Raw genomic sequence first — 18,939 nt, forward strand, 5'->3', positions numbered from 1 at the left:
GAGTGGGGTGGGTCTCGACCTCCCCCTGGCCCTGCTAGTGATCTGCTCAAGGAAAGCAGCTGGGTCACTGCACTGTCACTGCCACCCAGAGCCAGCAGTAGGACAGCCCCAGCAAGAAAGGGCTCCTGGTGTACCAGCTCCTTCTCCAGCGTGAATGGGGCCTGCTCCCTGCAATCCCAAATACAGGCAAGCCCTGTGTTTCCAGCCCCTCACCCTGGGCACATCCCATCCCCATGAGGGACAACTAAGAAGCCGCCTTCCACAGCTCTCTGGCCACCCCCTTACCTGTGGGCGTGAAATCTTATTACCATCTGTAATAGTATTTGTATTATGTATAAGATCCATAAAATTAATCTGTGAATTTATTAATATTGTACTAATATTGTTATTCTGTTACATAAATAGTATTATCTCTCCCAGGCAGTAGAAAAGGGAGGAGGCTCTCCACACAAATAGACAGGCGTCTGTGCTGGGGAGAAGCAGTGCAGCAGCGGGGAAGGCAACCATGGGCCCCGTGTCCCCTGGAACCTTGAGTCACACATGGTGCCCGGTGCTCATCCTGAGTCCTATGGACTTCCTGCATCCCTTCTCCTCAGAGGTGGTTCAAGAGCAGACTGTGGGCTGGAAACTCAGGAGGGGCCCAGGACTCTGTGCTGGGGATGGCTCCCGGGTGACAGAGGTCTGCACTCCTGCAGCATAAGAACCGTGTCCTTGCCCTGCCTGAGGCTGACCCACGACAGACCTCACACACAGGACAGGTGCTCCGGGGCTTCCTAGGACCAGGGAAGCAGGATCAGTCAGCAGCTTTCTCTAGCCAAGCACAGGGCTGTCAGTCACTGTCACTGCCCCTCTTGGTGGCCTTGGCACACTATTTCTCCTACCCAGATGCAGGAAGCTCTCTCCCTGGTCCACCTATCCTCCCCAATCTTTCTTCATCTCTCTGTCTCCCACAAAGCCTTCCCTGCTGCCCAGGTGAACCTCCCCTGCCCTGGGGCCCCACCAAACCTGTGCTGGTCCTGGCCCCTCTGAACTCCTGGAACTGTCGAAGTCCACCTGTCCGCCATTCCCTCCCACGGGTGAGCTCCTGGGACATGCAGAGCAAGCCTCATCTCCTCTCCCCAGTCCCACGCCAGCTCCCGGTGGGGGTACTTGGCCACAATCATGGAAGATGTGACCAAAGGTGCACCTCCTTTCAGAAAACGCCTAGCCAGTGAACCCCAGATATGTGGGGGTGACAGAATCCTGTTCCTTGGGACCAGAGCTTTGGAGCCAACCAGTAGGATGGCAGTCCCACCATTTGAGTCCTACAGAGACATGGGCAGGCAGTGAAACTTCTCTGAGCCCCAGACTCCTCATCTGTGATGAGGGGATAAACCGCCTGATAGGCAGTTGAGTGGTCACTCCATGAAGAAAAACCGTCTGTATGGCACATGGCCCAGCAGAGCCCTGGTGGAAGACGACACAGAGGAGCGCCTCCGCTTCTCAAGGGCCTGGTGGTATTTTGATTTAGAACATGGGACACTACCCAGGTCATGGAAATACTTGTTCTGTTTTGGAACAGCATAAAAACACAGAAACAGGGTTGAAGAGCACCAAGGGACCCTCTAACACTCTGTCCTCCTTTCTACAGATGTGGGAACCAAGGCGGAGTCACAGAGGCTCACAGCTTCCCCTCCCCAGAGGGCCAGAGGCCAGGGGCTCTCCAGCTACTCCTGTGGGATGAGGACTCATGCTCTGGATTCCAATCATGAATGAAGAGATTAACCAGTGCACCAACTTCAACTCCTAAACTGCCCAGTTTCACTTTCTTCTCCAGTGAAGAATTTTAGTTTTTAAAGTTATTTTCACAAATAACTGATTTTATGACAGTTATTGTCATTCAAAAATGACTTCTCCAAGAAACTTTGAGTGAAAGACTCTTTCCCAGTGACTCCAGAGTGTTGAGGCTGGAATGAACTCTGGCAGTAATCGGCTCAGCAGCTTGGGGTGTCCTGGGCACTGTTGGGCACTAACACTTCAAAAGTGGCCAGGATAGGCCAGGGCAGCTGGTTGCAGGAAGGATAAAGCAAAAATATGCAATCTGTGGTCAGGACAGAGTTGGGATGGCCACAGATCCAGCCAGTGCAGGGGCTGCAAGAGGGCTCCCCAGAGCAGGTGAGGCTGCTGGAGACCTCAAGGTTGCATTAGCCAGGGCAAGGAGGCAGAGGGCCCAGCAGCAGCCAGAAGATGCCCAGGACATTCGGGAGATGGGGATGTCGAGGCAAGGAGGAGAGAGCTGGCCAGCAGCCTCGGGGCCACGTGTAGCCTGGTGTTACACAGACACAAGGACACCCCTAAAACAAGGCTTGTCGCAGGGGAGTGACCGGCCACCTTCACCCTGGCTGCACTGTGGGAACAGGACTATGGGGGTGGGAGGTGGAGCTGGGAGGCTGTGGGAGGCGCTTCCAGAGTCCAGGAAGAGGTGAGCATGCAGGACTCTGGGGTGGCCAGGGGCTGAGGGACTAGAAGATAGCATTTTGACTGGATGTAACTGTGGCAGAGGGGAGGAAAATGGAGGTACCCAGAGGACGTCAGGCTGTGACACAAGCAGCTCTGCACCGTGTGTACCAGGCTGGAGTGGGAGGGACCCCGAGAGTGTGGGTCTGAGCCCGTGGGGTGGCTGCACCACTGTCCTTGTCCTTTCAGTTTCTCTGGGGGTGAGGTCTGAGGACTCCGTGTCTTTGTCCCCCAGAACTGACATGTTGAAACCCTAACAGGACGTGGTGGTATTAGGAGGCGAGGCCACTGTAGGGCCATCTTGGTTAGATGAGCTCATGAGGATGGACTCTCTCCCCTCCGGCTGGCTCCGTGTCCCTCTGAGGACACCAGCGAGCATGTTCCCTCTCCACCTCCACTGTCTCTCGATGGCCCTCCTGTTGCCCTGTCTCTGCCGCCCGGCCATTGTTCTCCTCCCCCTGCCCCCTGAAGACACCTGCAGAGGCCGCTGTGGGCCTGGAAGTGGGCCCTCACCAGGACCCTCATCTTGTTCTGGCCTCCAGAACTTGGGGAAGCAGCCCCAGGGAGCTTCCCTGAGTGTATCCGACAGGCTACGTCTGCTGGGATGCAGACCGTGACACATGGCTCTCTGGCTCCCGTTTCCCGGGAAAGCTCACTCACTCATCCCAGAGAAGACTTCCGGGGGTTTGACAAAATCCCCAAAAGAAACTGAATGTTCTTCCTTCGAGATTTCCAGAGTCCATCCCTGTTCCCCTGGCTGGCCTGCTGCCCCAGGATCCCTGGGAGTCAGAGACCAGAACGGAGCTCTCCACAGTGACCAGGACAGGACATCCAGGTGGTGTCTGGTTGCCCCCTCTTTACAAGCCACACAGGTCACTAAGGTGTGGACAGAATCTGGGCCCAGTCTGTCGGCTCTTAGGTCACTACACAAACACTCTAAGACTCTTCCTTCAGGGGCATCAGGGAGACCCAGTCCAGACCCTTGTCATGGTGAACGCCTAGAATGGGTCCTAACTACCACCTTCCCCCAGGAAGTGAGCTGCTCTGGGGCAGGAAAAACCCAGCCCAGGGGCCTTGGGAAGAGCAGCAGCCCCCAGACTCCCAGAAGCACTGCCGGTCACCCCTGGCTTCTCCCCCAGGGCAGCTGGTACAGAACTAGACATACGCCAGGGGCCTCTGCTGCCCCAAGGACATTTTTCTAATCAGCCCTTCCTCAGGGACTGGGATTCCCACAGTTCTTTAACCCATCTGGTCAAAACATCAAAGGCTTCCCATTAAGCTGCAAACATAGTTTAAAAAAAAAAAAAAAGAGGCTGTCCTCATGAATAGTTTTGAATAAGTTTGTCAGCGGGGTGCCTGGCACAGAGAGGAGGGACGGTTTGGCCTGCAATGCCAACGGGTCCTGGGAGCCCCAAGGTGCTGCACAATGGCAGTGTCACACAAGCCCTGACTGTCCCTGTGGGTAAAAGAGGGCTCACAGCCCACTGCCCCTGGACTTCCTCGACATAAACCAGAGCCAGGCCAACGTCTGCGCAGCTTTGCGAGCTGCTTCAGGAAATGCATTTGAGAGGGGCCCACCACAGCCCCAGGACCCGGAGCTCCCCTCACCCGTGTGAGCAGTGGAACCAGGCTATCGATTCCTGGAGCATCGCTAAGCTCCTCTTTAGGGTTGAAAATAGTGGATTTTTTTTCCTGAGCTCACCTTTTGGCTTAAGCAGGGAGATTAAAGAATTTAGGCCTAACAATTTAGAGGGTTTTCTGGCTTAAAAAGTAGAAATACATCTGTAAGCCTGATTTTAAACATCGTAATCTTCTTATTTCAGGGCATCGACAGTAGGGATAACCAAACTATTTAGCCTCTGTTAACTTTTTTTTTCCTCTTAGATTGCCAAAAAGATTAAATCCTAAAATGTGGATATCTGACTTTTTCAATTTGAATTTTTAATTATTCAAACCTAAGCTACCACCCAGCATATTTAACCAGTAGGCATTTTGATGGGCCACTTTTACCTAGCAAAACCACTGGATAATCAAATTATTGCCACTGAAACTTACAGAATCTATATACTTTAACTTTCCAACTCTAATATATACACATGGTATATAAATATGTGAATGTGTTGCTACATATAATATAGGACACTTAGTAACACACACAGATAATACACACACACACACACACACACACACACACACACACACCATTTTAAAAAGCAAGTTAATTGCCAGATAATTGGGTATGACCTATTCAGAAGCATAATTGTTGTCTTATTTTAGCCTTTTCCACCCATTTTAGTGCACACATTTGCAGAGCCACACAAATAAACCAATCCATTTTTTATTACCCATCACCACAAATTCTTAATTCCTAATTCCCTCTTAAACGTCCCTGGTGACTTAGCACTGACAGCAATTTGTTTAAGATAGATATTTACTGCTGGGTGCCGTGGCCAGGCCTGCATGTCAGAAAGCAGAAAGGAAAGAATCATACTCCAGGAGATTGCTTGTGAAGGAGAGCAGACGTGATGAATGATGTGCGTGTGTGTGCACGGCACCGGCCACCCCAGGGCTCAGGCCCCTGACGAATGGCAAGGCCCGCGCCCAGGTGCTGCTCCATGGCTCTCCAGCCCACGGCTCGGGGACACTGATTACCCAGCGGCAGTGGCGAGGTGGTGTACACCCCAGCAGTCAATACAGGAAGGATGACTCCTGGTCTCTCACTGAGCACAAACGGTCATTATTGATTCCAGCAGGCTGGCTGGAGGAGCAGAACCCCCTGGGAGCCACAGCCTGGCTCATTCAATCGCTGTGTGTTCCTTAAAAGATCTGATTTAACAATTCCTCATTGAGGGGCATTTTGCCAAAGTGTATTTGGCTTAAAGGCTGCTACTGTGTATCCCTAACTGGCACACCAGGTAGGAGAGCGAGGTTCAGTTCCCCTGTGAATGGACGTTCCTGGTCCCTTTCCTGGGGCTCATGCTAGTGTCAGCAGTGCCCCAGGTTCCACCCAACCCTGAAGAAGCCCCATTGGGCTGCTCTGACCAGCAGTTCCAAGCAGAGGCTGGCGGTAGGTAAAATCAGGACGCCACCTGAACCTCCTTGTAGGAACTAAAGCATAACAGATCAATGAGGCCACGTAGGTTTTAAATTGGATATTCATAAATCAGCTTCCATAGAGCCCGCAGCTTTGGAATATTTTTTGAAACCAGAGCACTATGCATTGTAAGCAGAGCCACACGAGACAGAAATTCCCTGACAAAGACATACACCGAACAGTGCTGCTACGTATTGCCACCATTCCCCTCCTCCTCCTCAAACCACACGACACACAGAGACTAAGATACAGGAGAAGATAACATAAATATCACGAGATTAGGACATTTTTTGGCATGTCAGTCATTTTTAATAAGATGTCCTGCACCAAGAGAAACAAATTCCTAGTGAATCAAAGCATAGAGAAAGGAGAAGCAGATTTTCAGGGGCACCTACAGCCCGATCCACGAACGCCCTCCCCTGGCTGAGTCTGCCCAGCCTACGGAGCTGCGGGTAGTAAATTAAAGGTGGGCAGTTCACAAGGGGCATGCTTTCTGTTTCTCTCTCTGCCCCTTGGAGAGGGAGCCCCACCTGCCCTCCCGCCTGTCGCTGCCTTCTCTTCTTCATTACACAACAGATGACCTATCTGATAGACGGCACCCTCCTGCAGGCTCCGCGGCCAGCCTTCAGTGGGAACGGAGCCGGCAACCCCTTTCATCTTCATTCCGCCGCCGCTCCCCGCCTCTGGTTTTTTCTGAAGATCATTTGCCAGCACGGCTTGCCCGGTCGTACCCAGTGGAACAAGCAGCGTCTTCTGAACTGACAATTCTGACTTTTTTGCTGCTTGTGATTTTTCTAAAGCGTGACAACCACTTGCATGAAGACACAGCAAACCTTTTCAGAAAAGGAAGCCGCAAAATCCAGCGGAGGCAGTTACTGCCGGCGCTGAGCAGAACAGGTCTCCCATGTATTCATTTAATTTGGCCAAGCCTTACAGGTGGCAAGAGGAGTTAGAATCAGACCTTCGCGAGTCTGTGCCTGTGCAAATGTGTTCTCAAAGAGCATTTCATGTGGCCGGCCATTAACGACAGGCACTGTCCTGTTTGCAGCCTCCATTCAGAAGGCTTTGTCTGCTCCATATTTACGCACGTGCCACATTGGGATTTATTTCACATTCATTGGAAGCAGTGTGCCTAGTTCTATATCCAAATGAGAGTTCTTGTCAGCATGGTTCCGTTACATGTTTCCTCCTCCAAAACAGTCAAATCTAATGTTGTTGCTTCCATGGAGGATCCAGGAGAAAGGTCATCTGACTGTCTGGAACTTAACACCGTGATGCACAGAGTGAAATAAGATCTCTTGCGGGATGTCTGACTTACTGAGTGCCGAACTGCTTCAGAGTACTACCCGGATTCAGTGCTGGTTTGGAGTCAGAGCAGCGCAGTATTATCCCAGATTTGCATCCAGTGTTTGTGACACAGGTATAGGAACAGGCCATTTCCTGCAAGAGTCGATCACAACAGGCCCCCTCAGGCCTCTCATCAGACAAACCACGGATGCCAGAGACATGTTTTCCTCTGCTCCCCACCCCCCCCCCAAAAAAATGTTAAGAGTTATCAGGACTTACTGGAAACATTCTGGAAAACAGTGAAAAACCATTAAGAAATTTTTTTGTTTCTGATTTCTCAAAAGCTTGTGTTTTCTGTACATTTGACTACAGGTTTAAACATAAATAACTATTTTATAAAGTTCAAATAATCATACCCCATATTGAATATTTATGACACACCGAGAAGTGTATTTAGGCTGCCTTAGCAATTACAACATACAGTGCAACTTAAAATTCACAGCACAGAGTGCTTGCTCCTCTAGGCGGGAACACCTGGGAACTCTACACTTTCCACCCAAATACTGGGTTTAAAGGTCATTGGCAATGCCTTTCCCTATCATCCAAGTGTTCCTGCTTGCAAGTCCACCTCCTGCCGCCCTAGCTGACCTCCAAATCCCCGCTCACCACAAGTCCTCTGCTCATTGGACAATCCCAGGGCCACTTGGCTTCTCGTCACCTCCAAGGTTCCGATTCTCATCCCCTCTTCCTCCACTGCAACATGGGCACATGTGTGCCTGTGTGCACGTGTATTCATGCATGCATGCCTGGCCACACAGGTACATACATGGGTCGTCTCTCCCTCCTCTCTATGCAGCACACGCCTCCTGCACCTTCCGGTCACTTCTGTAAAGTGACCCTGCTGTTAAAACCAGACTCAGTCCCCCAACCCCTGCCAGGCTTTTCTCTCCTCCTACATGAGAGGCAGTGTGCCCAGGCTGAGAGCCACGGTCTTACCTTCAGACCTGGGCGGGGATGCTCAGAATTGCCAAGAACAGGAAAGGGTACTGAGCACTCCCAGGCTCGGGGTGGCCAGCTGCCTCTCTGAGGCCACTTTCTGCTCCACGGGGCTGGGCAGAGACAAGGGAAGAGGAGGCAGGCAGATGCTACGATACAACTGGCATGGTACCTAGAAATCCTATACCACCACAGCTGGTTTAGAAGAGGACAGGAGGTGCAGCCAAACCAAAGGACAGCACCTCAGGAACAGCCCTCTTTCCAAACCCACACACCCGACCCAGCACTGAGGCTGGGGACCTGCTGGACGTGGACACACCTCACCACTGGGCCTCACCTCAGTATGTGCCAAAGAGACCCTGGGTTCCAGCAGAGACACTGCTATTCTCACCTTCAGAGGTTTATTTCCCACTTTTACTTCTGAATACCAGAAACCAAACCAACCATAATTTTAGAAGAAAGGGCCCATTTTGTGTTCAGAGTTCCTAGTTCCATGCAAGCTCCTTCCTTACTACGTTACCAGGGGTAAATAACTTAACCTCTTTGAGCCTCCTTTTCCTCATCTGTAAAATGGGACAATGGTACCAAATACCTAAAGACTAAGGACAAAGCAATGCTGGTGGTCCTTAGAACAAATGCAGCATGAGCTGAGCTCTTCCTGTCGTATAAAGTTACAATTATTTAATGTTGCCTAAAATGAGCCAATCTTAAGAGTAACTTTTAGAATTATCAATTAAAATTTCCAAAGACAGAGAGTCATAGCATTAGCAGTAACAGAGTCCTGGAAACACAGATGATCAGCAACAAGTTGGCATTGTGGATGAGTTGTGTTGGACTAGGGCTGGTACGCAAGCTTGCTGGGCAAGAAGCCCCTGGTGCTCCAAAGCAACCCCTGGGAGGGTGCACTCCTTCCATGACCACACAGTGGGGTGCCCCCTTGTCCCGTGCACAGCACTCCCATGGTTTGTTCTTGTTTTCCAGATCAGCCCTCGATGGGTCTAGAGGTCGTTGGCAATGCCCTTCCTAAACATTCATTCTCCAAGCCTGCAAATCAGCCTTCATCTCCCCCAGAAAGATCTGGTTACGTCACAGCCCAGGACCCCTGGGGCCTGGACCCTGCTGCTGGGGTGAGCAGCGGCTTCGGGAACCAGGCACAAGCTTTCAGCTACAACAGACAACAGGCAGGCCTTGGGCCACTTTCCCAAGGCCCTTCCCAGCAACTTGAGTAAGAAGAGTAATCAGAGCCTTGGCCCCTGACCCCGCAGATCCAGGCGACCCCCCTTCCTCAGGAGGGAGGGAAACAAAGGGTGAAACCAGAGGCTCCCTAGGGCACAGGCCTGAAGTCAGGCCCTCCTCCGTCCAGCCTCATCAACAAAGCAGATCAGGATCCAAGAGAAAGACCCCCACTCCCCCAGCCCCCTGCTATTTCTGTCCCCCAGCAGATCTATGGCGTGGCCTGCCATCCCCACAACTGTATGGCCTCTGCCCCAACCACTGTCCTCCCTCCCACCCCCACCGCAGGCTGACCACTCACAGGCATCCTTTAAATACCGTGGTCCTCGTTTCTGTGGCTTCTCTACTAGGGAGAAAGAAGCATGGGCAAGACTGGTCTCCATCACCCCATCGACACTGGATGATCCCCAGGGACCTGGCATTTACCATGCCGGGCCTGTTGGGCTGCTATTAAAATTGTGGGGTTTTTTTAATTTTCAAATTTCCATTTTGTCTCTTCTTGTTTTAGGGTTCTCATTAAGTTGCATTCACCAGGCTTTTAACCTGGTACAACCACTAGGAATAATTTTCTCATTTTGAAGATCTGTATTTTATCATACCCATGACTTCTCCCTGGAACCTGAGCTCACCCATGTGCATTTACCTGCCAGCAAGCAGACGCTGGTGTCCAGACCCAGCCCACAGGCGCACAGTCCATCCTGCAGCTCCTCCAGCAAGTCAGTTGCAAGTCCTGTAGATGCTTTTCCAAAATTGTCTTTAAACCAGAAGCTCATCCCCATTATGCCCCAGGTCTGCACTCATCTTTCTACTCATAGATCTCTGCCACCACTCCCAACATGTCCCAGTCTCCCCTGGAATCTCTCTCCATCCACATCTTCATGAGCAAGCCCAAACACACATGCCGGGCTGAGTGGCCCTGCCTGGACACCTCCACTGGTTTCCATCTAGAGCATCACGTGCAGAGGAAGGCCTTCTCCAACTGCCGACAGCACCATTCCAGCCTCGCCTCTCCCCATTCCCCAAGTCCATTCTCCCCAGCCCAGAGCCCCAGGGAAACTGCAGCACCCTCTCACCTCACCCCAGCAATCCCCTCCTGCCCTGCCTCGGCAGGCTGTTCCACTGCCCGCCTCCTACGCCGCCCTGTACCTGCCTCTTGGTAGGCCTGACATTTTGTAGTCTCCTCCCACACAGACTCTGGGCTTGGTCACATGAGTTGCTTTGGCCTGTGGGACATCAGAAAGATAAACACAATAGAGTCTAAGTAAGTGAAGTCCAGGGCTTCCATATAAAGAATCCAGCCGCCCTGCTGGAGAGACCACAGAAGAAGCCTCCCCAGGAAGCTGGTGGAAAGATGATGTTCGCATTTATATGAAGAGCAGGGAGGCCCAGCCAGGTCAGGGGCCCCACCGAGCCTCCAGAGAGCCCCTTCCCATCATGATCCCCATGCATCTGCATGAAACATCCCAAGTGAGACCAGTAGAAGAACTGCCTGGCTGAACAAAGTCGTGCCTAGCATGAGAGAGATAATGAAACAGGTGTTTGAAGCCATTTAAGTTCTGGGTGATGTGGCATGCCCTAATAGACTTCTCAGAAGAGTACAGTATCACTTAATCCAGCCCAGAATGCAAGGTACACTTGAAACCCTGACAAATGTCCGCCACACTCCTTGGCATGACAAACGGGGCAAAAGGAGAACACGGGCTCCTTCCTCGAGGGTGACAGCCCAGCTGGACATTCCCCTTCAAGCTTCCCTTTAACAAACATGATTTTGAGAACCTACTATGTACCAGATGCTTCGAGAGTCTCGCTCCCCACGCCCACCCCGGGTTCCTCCCCTCTGCCAGTTGTTTTCCATTCCTACCTAACCTCCAGGGCGGGAGTCAGCTGCTCCTGTGAGGGCAGATGCGCCCCAATCTCCCCCTGAGGGCCCATAGCTGGAAACTCTCAGGGAAGACAGCGGGAGTCCGGAGCATCTCCACACACTGAGGGGAAACTGCTTGACAGCGAAGTCCCTTCTGCCGCGAATCCCATCCCTGGTCTTTTGGGTCAAAGGGAAGACATCTCTCCCGATGAGCAGAGACCCGTTGACTTTTTACGGTGACTGAAATGTGGAGTCCAAACACCGCCCACACCCAGAGCTGAGCGTGAGCCGTTTGTTGGCGGGACACAGCACCAGGCTCAGGCTCGTGCCCTCCAGAGATCTCTTCCAGGTCCCCTGCGCCTGAAAGAGGGGCGTGCCCTCCCCACGCTCTTTACTTGAGGGAGAAGCTGGTCTCCCTCAACTCCTGTGTTGCAGCCACCCCGACAAGGACTCAGACCACCTCCTCCCTGTGAATATTTCTCCAAAAGGGTCATCTTTGGGTGCTCAAGTACAAAATTACGATGTCACACTGACCTCTAAGGTTCTCATGACTCTCACCATAAGGCGCTATGAATATAGTTTAGGTCAAGACACACAGGAGAGGGGGCGTAAGTTTATGCATGCAGTTAGGATAACTACGATAGCTAGGGGTTGATTTCCACACAGAAATTAATCCTGACCTGCGATTCAGGACAGTGGGTTCCAGTCTTGACCCTGTTCTGACTAGCCATGTGAACCTAGACAAGTCTGGTGGTCTCAGTAGGTCCAATCTGTGAAACAGAGGCATTGGCTCTCAGTGTTGCTGCACAGAGTTAGGGCTGGGGGATGGAAAGGAGAGGCCTTCCCGAGGAAGGCAGTTTCTGGGTCCTTCCATCTCACACCATTCAAAGGAATCCTCTGTGGACTCACTGAGCAAAAAGTTCCAAGGCTTAAAAAAAAAAAATGGGCAACTGATTTGGTCTCAGAGTCTTGACTCTGAGTCTTCTGAAAGAAAAAATTAGAGTATCTAATCCAGTTTTTGTAGTAATCACTCAAGTAATTTTGCATTTGTATGTAAAATATGAACTTCTCCTTGCAAAAACAATGCCAGGGGTTGTGAGAGAGTCAGACACAGAAGCAGCTAAGCCCTGGCCCCCAAAGGCTAGCAAGTGATGCAGAACACAGACAAGGAGCAACCAGAGCAGGCAACTATCGTGCAAGGACAGGGCTACAGAGCTATGGGAAGTGAGGGCATGTGGAAAATCCCAATAAAGCAACCAAACGCATCCTGGAACTGGAAGTGCTTATAGCTAAGTTGCATGGCACAAGATTGACATACAATTAATTTCTTATAGGCCAGCAAAGGACATTGGAATTTAAACTTAAAAACACAACTCCATTTGTATTAGCACACAAAGAAATGAAGTACTTAGGTGTAAATCTAACAAAGTGCATAGAAGATCTGTGTGAGGATAACTACAAAACTCATTAAAAAATCCAACTACATAAATAAATGGGGAGGTTTTCCATGTTCATGGATAGGAAAAAAACCCATGGTGCTAAAATGTCGATTCTTCCTAATTTAATCTATAGACCCAAAGCAAGCCCACTCAAGATCACAGGGAATTATTTGGTGAATACTGATGACAGACTGATTCTAAAAGTGTATATGAAAAGGCAAAAAACCCAGAAGAGCCAGCACAATACTATAGAAGAACAAAGGTGGGGGACTCCCACCAAGGGACCAGGAGACTCACCATCAGGCTCGGCAGAGTGACAGTGAAGGCGAAGTGACAGGTAAGTGTATCCACGTGACAAGACAGGTGGCTGGAACAGATCCACGGGAACATAAAAGGGAACCTTCTGGGAGCAAAGGGGACTCAGTGCAAGAAGAGTAGTCTTTATCCAACGTGCTGAAGTGTAGCAACATACACACTCAATAAAAACAGTGAATAGACACAGCCTTACACCTTCCACAAGAGCAAGCTCACCATGGACCAAAGCTGACGTCAACTGCAAAGCCGTGAAGCTTCCGGAGGGCAGACAGCAGAAGACCTAAGTGACTGTGGGTTTGCGATGGCTGTGTAGCTACCACACCAACGTGCACTCCATTACAGAAAAATACGATGCGTGGTTTCCTGCTCTGTGAGAGACACTGCAAAGAAAATAAAAGCGCGAGCCCCATACTGGGGGAAAAGATTTTCAAAATGCCTTTATTATAGAGTATTTGTTCCCATAACTTACAAAGAGTTCTTAAAACTCAAAATGAGAAAACACTGAGCCAGGCGCAGTGGTACACGCCCATAATGCCAGCGGCTCGGGAGGCTGAGACAGGAGGATCACGAGTTCAAAGCCAGCCTCAGCAAAAGCCAGGTGATAAGCAACTCAGTGTGACCCTGTCTCTAAATAAAATACAAATGTGGCTCAGTGGGGATGTGGCTCAGTGGGTGAGTGCCCATGAGTTCAATCCCTGGTGTGCCCTCCCAAGAAAAAGGGTTTGAAGTGATAAGAAGAAGAAAGAGCTCTGTACAGATTCCATGCAACATGTATCAAAGTTTCAGGTGTCTTCCCCATCATCCCTCCAAGAAACTGACAAGCTGACCCCAAAGTTCATAAGGAAGTGTAAAGGACCCAGGATAGCCCAACAATCTTGAAAAGAAAAAAGCTGAGCTGAACCAATCCACAATTCTGCATTTCAAAATTCACTACATGAGACAGTAAGCAACATGGTTTGATCCTGGCATTAGGATGGGCCTATAGATAAACAGAACAAAACTGAGAAACCAAGATTAAATCCTTGGTTTACAGCCAACTTATTTGTCATATAGATTCTATATTATTCAGTGAAGGAGAGAATATTTTTATAAAAAGTGGTACTGGAATAATTAAACACATACAAAAAGATAATGAGTTCAAAATGGATGAATCACGTAGAAAACTCCTAGAAGAAATCCGAGGAGTAAATGTCTGTGACCTCGAGTTCAGCAGAATGTCTTGTCTTGTTTTAGATATGCATCAGTAGCACGATTGATAAAAGTAAAATTTTTGCATTTCAAAAGTCACCAATAAGGGGCTGAGGTTGTGGCTGGCCTCACATGTGCAAGGCCCTGGGTTTGATCCTCAGCACCACGTACAAATAAATAAAATAAGTGTATTGTGTCCAACTACAACTAAAAAATAAATATTTGAAAAAAAAAAGTCACCAATAAGAAAGTGAAAAGGCAGAAAACAAACCAAGAAACTGAGGCCCTGACTCAAAGAAATTTGAACATATATTAAATAATAAGTTCAATAAGGGACTTATGATTTATAAGAAATTCATTTAATACAATAAGGCAAATAACCCAATTTTCCAAATTAGAAAATCAAAAAAGATGCTAAAAATCATTGTTCACTTGTGAAATGCAAATTAAAAACACAGTGGGACATCACTTCACACCCACATAGATAGACATGATCCAAAAGACAACCACAAGCCTCGGGAGGGGCTGACACCCCGAGCCCTCCCCTTTGTTGATGGGAGAGTGAAAGGTGCAGCTGCTCTGGAGGAGCTCAGCAGTTCCACTCCTAGATGCCTTCTCAGAGGAAGTGAAAAGCCATATCCACAAAAAGAACTGCCTAACAAATGTTCACAGTAATGCTCCTAATAGCCGAAAAGGAAAGCAACCTAAATGTTCGTCAACAAATGAGTGGATAGACAAAATGTGCTGTTCCTGAACCTTGCGGGGAAATGAACCAACACATGTGCATGGTATAACAGCAATATCCTCAAAAGCTTGCCAGGTGAGCAGGCCAAACACACAAGCACGTGAGCAGGGCCCCATTTGTGAGAACAGTCCTCGATAGGCAGATCTACGGACAGGGTGCAGATGAGTGCTTGCTGGGGCTGGGAGGGAAAGGGCACTGCACACGGACCCAGCGTTCTGTGGGGGCTGATGAAAGTGCTTTAAAAATTAGATTACGGTGGTGGTTGCACAAGTCTGCAAACTTATTAAAACTCATTGCATTATACCCTTAAAGCCAGTGAACTTTATGGTGTGGAAAGTATACCTTAATAAAGCTATTACCAAAAACCCAAAGGAAGAGAGAGAAGGTCACTTCTAAAGGTTTTTCCAGGAGAGCATAAAAGCCTTCCCAGAAGTCTCCAACAAGCCTTTCCCAGGTCTGGCTCGGGTCACATGACCATACCAGCCCGTCAGGCATGAGAGGGACAGGATCGCCCTTGATCAATCAAGGCCACCTTTGCAGCTGGAGGTGGATGGGCACCAACCAGGTGGGGTAGCACAGGGGAAACCTGAGAACATTAGATTTTCGTGAACATAGGACAAGCAAGACATACAGTTGGGTACGCAGCCACCAGAATCTGCTCTGAGTGGCATGTGTCGCTGCACCTGCCCTGGAGGCGGGGGAGGCCTGGGGAAGCAGGGGCGCTTGAGAGGGTGGTGACTGGAAATGCTGCAGCCCTGCACGGGCAGCTGGTGGCTGGAGTGTTCTGCAGAGAGAACACCGGGTCACAGTCAGGCCGTGGGTATGGCCAGGAAAAGCAAGAGAGATCAAATGAAGACTCCAATGGACAAGAGAAGAAGAGCTGCCCCTCGCGTCCCCACCTGGGTGCGGAGAGAACTCGCCGTGGCCTTAGGAAAGGATCCAAGAGAAGCTGGCTTTTGTTCGGTTTCCATGGAGAGCCGGAGGGGACGGCTGAGGTGCTTGCTCTTGGGGTCACCCACAGGCAGGATAAGCCCCAGCATAGTCAGGTGGCACCGAACCCTTTCTCCCTCTGAAGCATCCAACTCTTTGCTGATGAAAAGCTTCCCAAGGCCACCTACCTGCTCAATCCCTTGGGGAGCTGCGAACACCAGACCTTTGAGGCGCTCCCAGGCAGCTCCCTGCCCTCTCCCCAGCCGAGCCTGGGCTCCCTAGGCAGCACCTACTAGGGCAGCAGACTGTGTCCACTCATCTTCACCTGGGGACAGCACCCCCACCAGCCTCCCAGAGCCACCTCTGACTCTCTCATCCTCAAGGCTGCCCCTGCCCAGCCCAGTCCATGTCTGCTCAAGGTTGTGGACGGGCATCCTCTCCGTGTACCTGACAGGAGCGTGGGGTGGTGTGTGTTGCTCTGTGTACACAAGGAGCTTGAGAGTCCAAACCGAATAAAAAGAGTCCAACTGAAGTACTTGACAAATTTAATCTGCAAAGCATCTCTTGATGACCTTGCACTTCTGTTAGCCCCCCTTTTTGATCTCCCTGGAAATCGGGTTCTTGGGTTAGTAAACATCCGAGAGTCATTGCCTGTGAACTTATGAAATGTTCCTTTTATGCTCTTTTCCCTGGGGGACTCCTCAGCCTGTGCCACCCAGCCCTCCCCCCCCCCGCCCACTTCTGGAAGGCTGGGTGCTCTGCTGATGGACTCGCGGTGCAGAAGAGTGCCCGCCCTCCCCGCTGGTGCCTCCTTCTTCCCCGGATCACTGTACTCACCAGGGCACTTCACGGCTGTCTTCAATAGCTCACAAGTGGCTCCTTCTGGAACTGGTGGTGAAGCAGCCCGTGGAGCAGCCAGTGGGGGTGCGGAGGCAGCAGCGCTGGCAGGAACCCCTGGAAAGCCGACGGGGCGCTTTGCTCCTGAGATGCACTAAGTGCCCACTGGCCTGGGATCCAAGGTCTGGGCTTGGGCTGCCTTTGATCCGGGCTGTCTGCTGCCAAGTCTCAATTAGATGGCCTGTAGTGCAGTTGGTTCTGGCACAAGTGCTGAGAAAAATAAATCAAAGGATTCTCCCAAATAGTGGTGAGTCCCTGACCACCATATTTGGAGAGGCCACAGCCCTTAGCTTAGGGCCATTAGCACAAAAGCCCATTGAAAAGCCATGTCCTCCAAAGATGTCTCCAAAATGTGTTTAGGACCTGGATTCCACACATTTAGCCACTGTCTAGCAAATGCAAATTGCCCAAACAAAGGGGCCATGCAGGGCTTTCCAAGGACATCAGCCCAAGCGCCCACCACGTGTGCGGGTTCAGGGAGGAGGGGAGTCTTGGCTGCAGAAGCCCTGGGCAGAGCTCCTGCTCAGCACCCGCTGCTGCCAGCCCCTGTGCTCAGTGCTCTTCATTCAGAGAATTTGTAGGATTACACTTACTAGGAATGTGACGCTTTGTAATTCCACAGTCAGAGGATGGCTGGGGCAGAGCATTCTGCTCCCTTCCCTGGAGTTCTGGCACCAGCCTGGCCTCCAGAGACCATTGGCAAGGTGCTTACTAAGTGGCATGGTGCAAAGAAGAAACCTTCTGATGCACTGTGGGGATAGGGGCTGCACGAAGCCCCCGCTGCTTAACCTTCTCAGCCTACCCCAAAGGGTCTAAGTACAAGTTCTTGGGTCAGTGACTGTGATACCTGTTTCAAATTCTGAGAAATACCAAGAAACACAGGGGGACAGGGAGCAGACAGGTGAGCCCAGTACTGACACTGTGTTGGACGGTAATATGGCAGATGATGAAATCAGTCTTTGGGACATTTAAGAGTGTACTCTCTAGACCCACCCAGGGGAGGCACATGGCAAGAAACTAACAGAACTACCATTAATAAGAGAAAGCTCCGTGGCGGGTGTGGCAATGATCCTGGGGTCTTCAGCACATGTCCTGGCTGCAGGGTGCCCTGGGCAAGCAGACTGGGTGTGGGTGTAAAGAAAGTCACTCTGGTGGGCGATTCGCCAGACGACCTCAGGTTGGCTGTGAAATACAGGGCAAGCTTCAGGGTTGGCCATTCCCCAGCCTCTGCATCTGAGACTTTGATGGGGGACCCACCCTGGTTAGAAACTGAGGATGAGTCTGATTCACAGTTTCAGGAGGGAAGTGGGTGCCAGGTGGCCAAGGGACAAGGGGACACTCTCTAATCCACAGAGAACTCTACATCTCAGAACACACCAACTAACTCCCAGGCAATGTCATCCACATGCTGATGAAACACCCAGACCAGCAAAACCACCAGCCCAATTCCGTAAGACCTGATATTCTAGTTAGCAAAGCATTTTACTTCTTAACGATGTCCTTGAGTAGGACAGCCCTCTCGTGAATGAGTGAAGTTATAAATGGGCGCAATCTCACTGGAAATGAAGTAAGAAAGGCTTGGACTCGAGTATTAGACAGCTGTTGATGTTCTAGTCAAAAGTAAACTCGCTTGACAAAGGGAAGCTTCTCCATTATGACATTAAATTAATCACAAGCTACAGCCCGAGGACCAAATCCTCCCTACTGCCTGCCTGCACAGTTCTGTGGGCATGGGCCACCCTTGCTCATTCACATACTGCCCACAGCTGATTTCTTCATAAGACAGAGACATTTGGGTGGCATAGTGGCCCCAGAGATCTGCAAAGCTTGAAGCATTGAATACCTGGTTCACGTCTCAAAAGTTTCCCAACACTTGGTCTTTATCAATCAAGAAAAAAAGACTGGGAAATACTCCTGTTTGTTTACAGTGGTTTCAGCACGTGACATCCTTAAAACATGCACAGGTTAGAAAGTTGTGTGGGGATGGGGCCGTGTGCAGGGCCAGAAGGAAACTCCGGGAATTCAGGTATTTAAGGACAGAGAAAGGAGACGTCAAGAGCTTGCAGAGACCCTGGGTGAGGTCTGAAAAAACAGCTCTGTGGGATCTTGGTCCCTGGAGACTTTCCTGAGTAGGGATGTTCTCAGGGGCCAGAGGAGAAGGTGGGGAGGGGGCTCCACCTGTAGGCTCCTGCATACAAGAAGCTGGTGGGGAAAATGTAAGCAGAACTAATAGATGAGCCCTGGGAAGTTTGTCTCTGGAGGGAGGAGAGCAGGCACCTGCCGCAGGTAGGAGAGCAAACCAGTGAAGCTCACCAGCTTGGGGGAAGGGGGTTGCCTGATGCAGCCTGGTCAACACTGGCAGAGGTGACTCCAGGGTGCAAGCCCCTTTAAAATTAAAAACCCATCCTCCATGCAAATCACACTTTGGTTCTCTTGCTTCTCAGATTTATTTCTGGCA

General features: G+C 50.5%; 2 long non-coding RNA genes across 14 annotated transcripts in view; both read right to left on the bottom strand.

Annotated features, from left to right (window-relative positions):
* The window catches only part of LOC120885597 (uncharacterized), a 54,891-nt gene extending 38,077 nt beyond the window's left edge, over positions 1 to 16,814 (bottom strand). For 9 of the 11 annotated variants that reach the window (XR_013427009.1, XR_013427001.1, XR_013427002.1 and 6 more), the window contains exon 1: positions 16,422 to 16,814. This is a non-coding gene — a long non-coding RNA (uncharacterized LOC120885597). The remainder of the gene's footprint in view (positions 1 to 16,421) is intronic. The other 2 variants (XR_013427012.1, XR_013427010.1) reach the window with 1 other exon arrangement.
* Positions 5,877 to 16,283, bottom strand: LOC144367529 (uncharacterized). 3 transcript variants are annotated; one of them, XR_013427015.1, is made up of 4 exons: positions 12,704 to 16,283; positions 10,968 to 11,737; positions 9,750 to 10,329; positions 5,877 to 7,030 (listed from the first exon to the last, which is right to left on the bottom strand). It is a non-coding gene; the product is annotated as an uncharacterized LOC144367529 (long non-coding RNA). The 3 variants fall into 3 exon arrangements; XR_013427014.1 differs by adding an exon at positions 7,874 to 7,986 and having other exon boundaries at positions 10,968 to 16,283; XR_013427013.1 differs by having other exon boundaries at positions 10,968 to 16,283.
* Positions 16,815 to 18,939: the final 2,125 nt, after the last annotated feature.

This window comes from Ictidomys tridecemlineatus, chromosome 1, assembly GCF_052094955.1.
Source record: "Ictidomys tridecemlineatus isolate mIctTri1 chromosome 1, mIctTri1.hap1, whole genome shotgun sequence".
NCBI classification, from domain to species: domain Eukaryota; kingdom Metazoa; phylum Chordata; class Mammalia; order Rodentia; family Sciuridae; genus Ictidomys; species Ictidomys tridecemlineatus.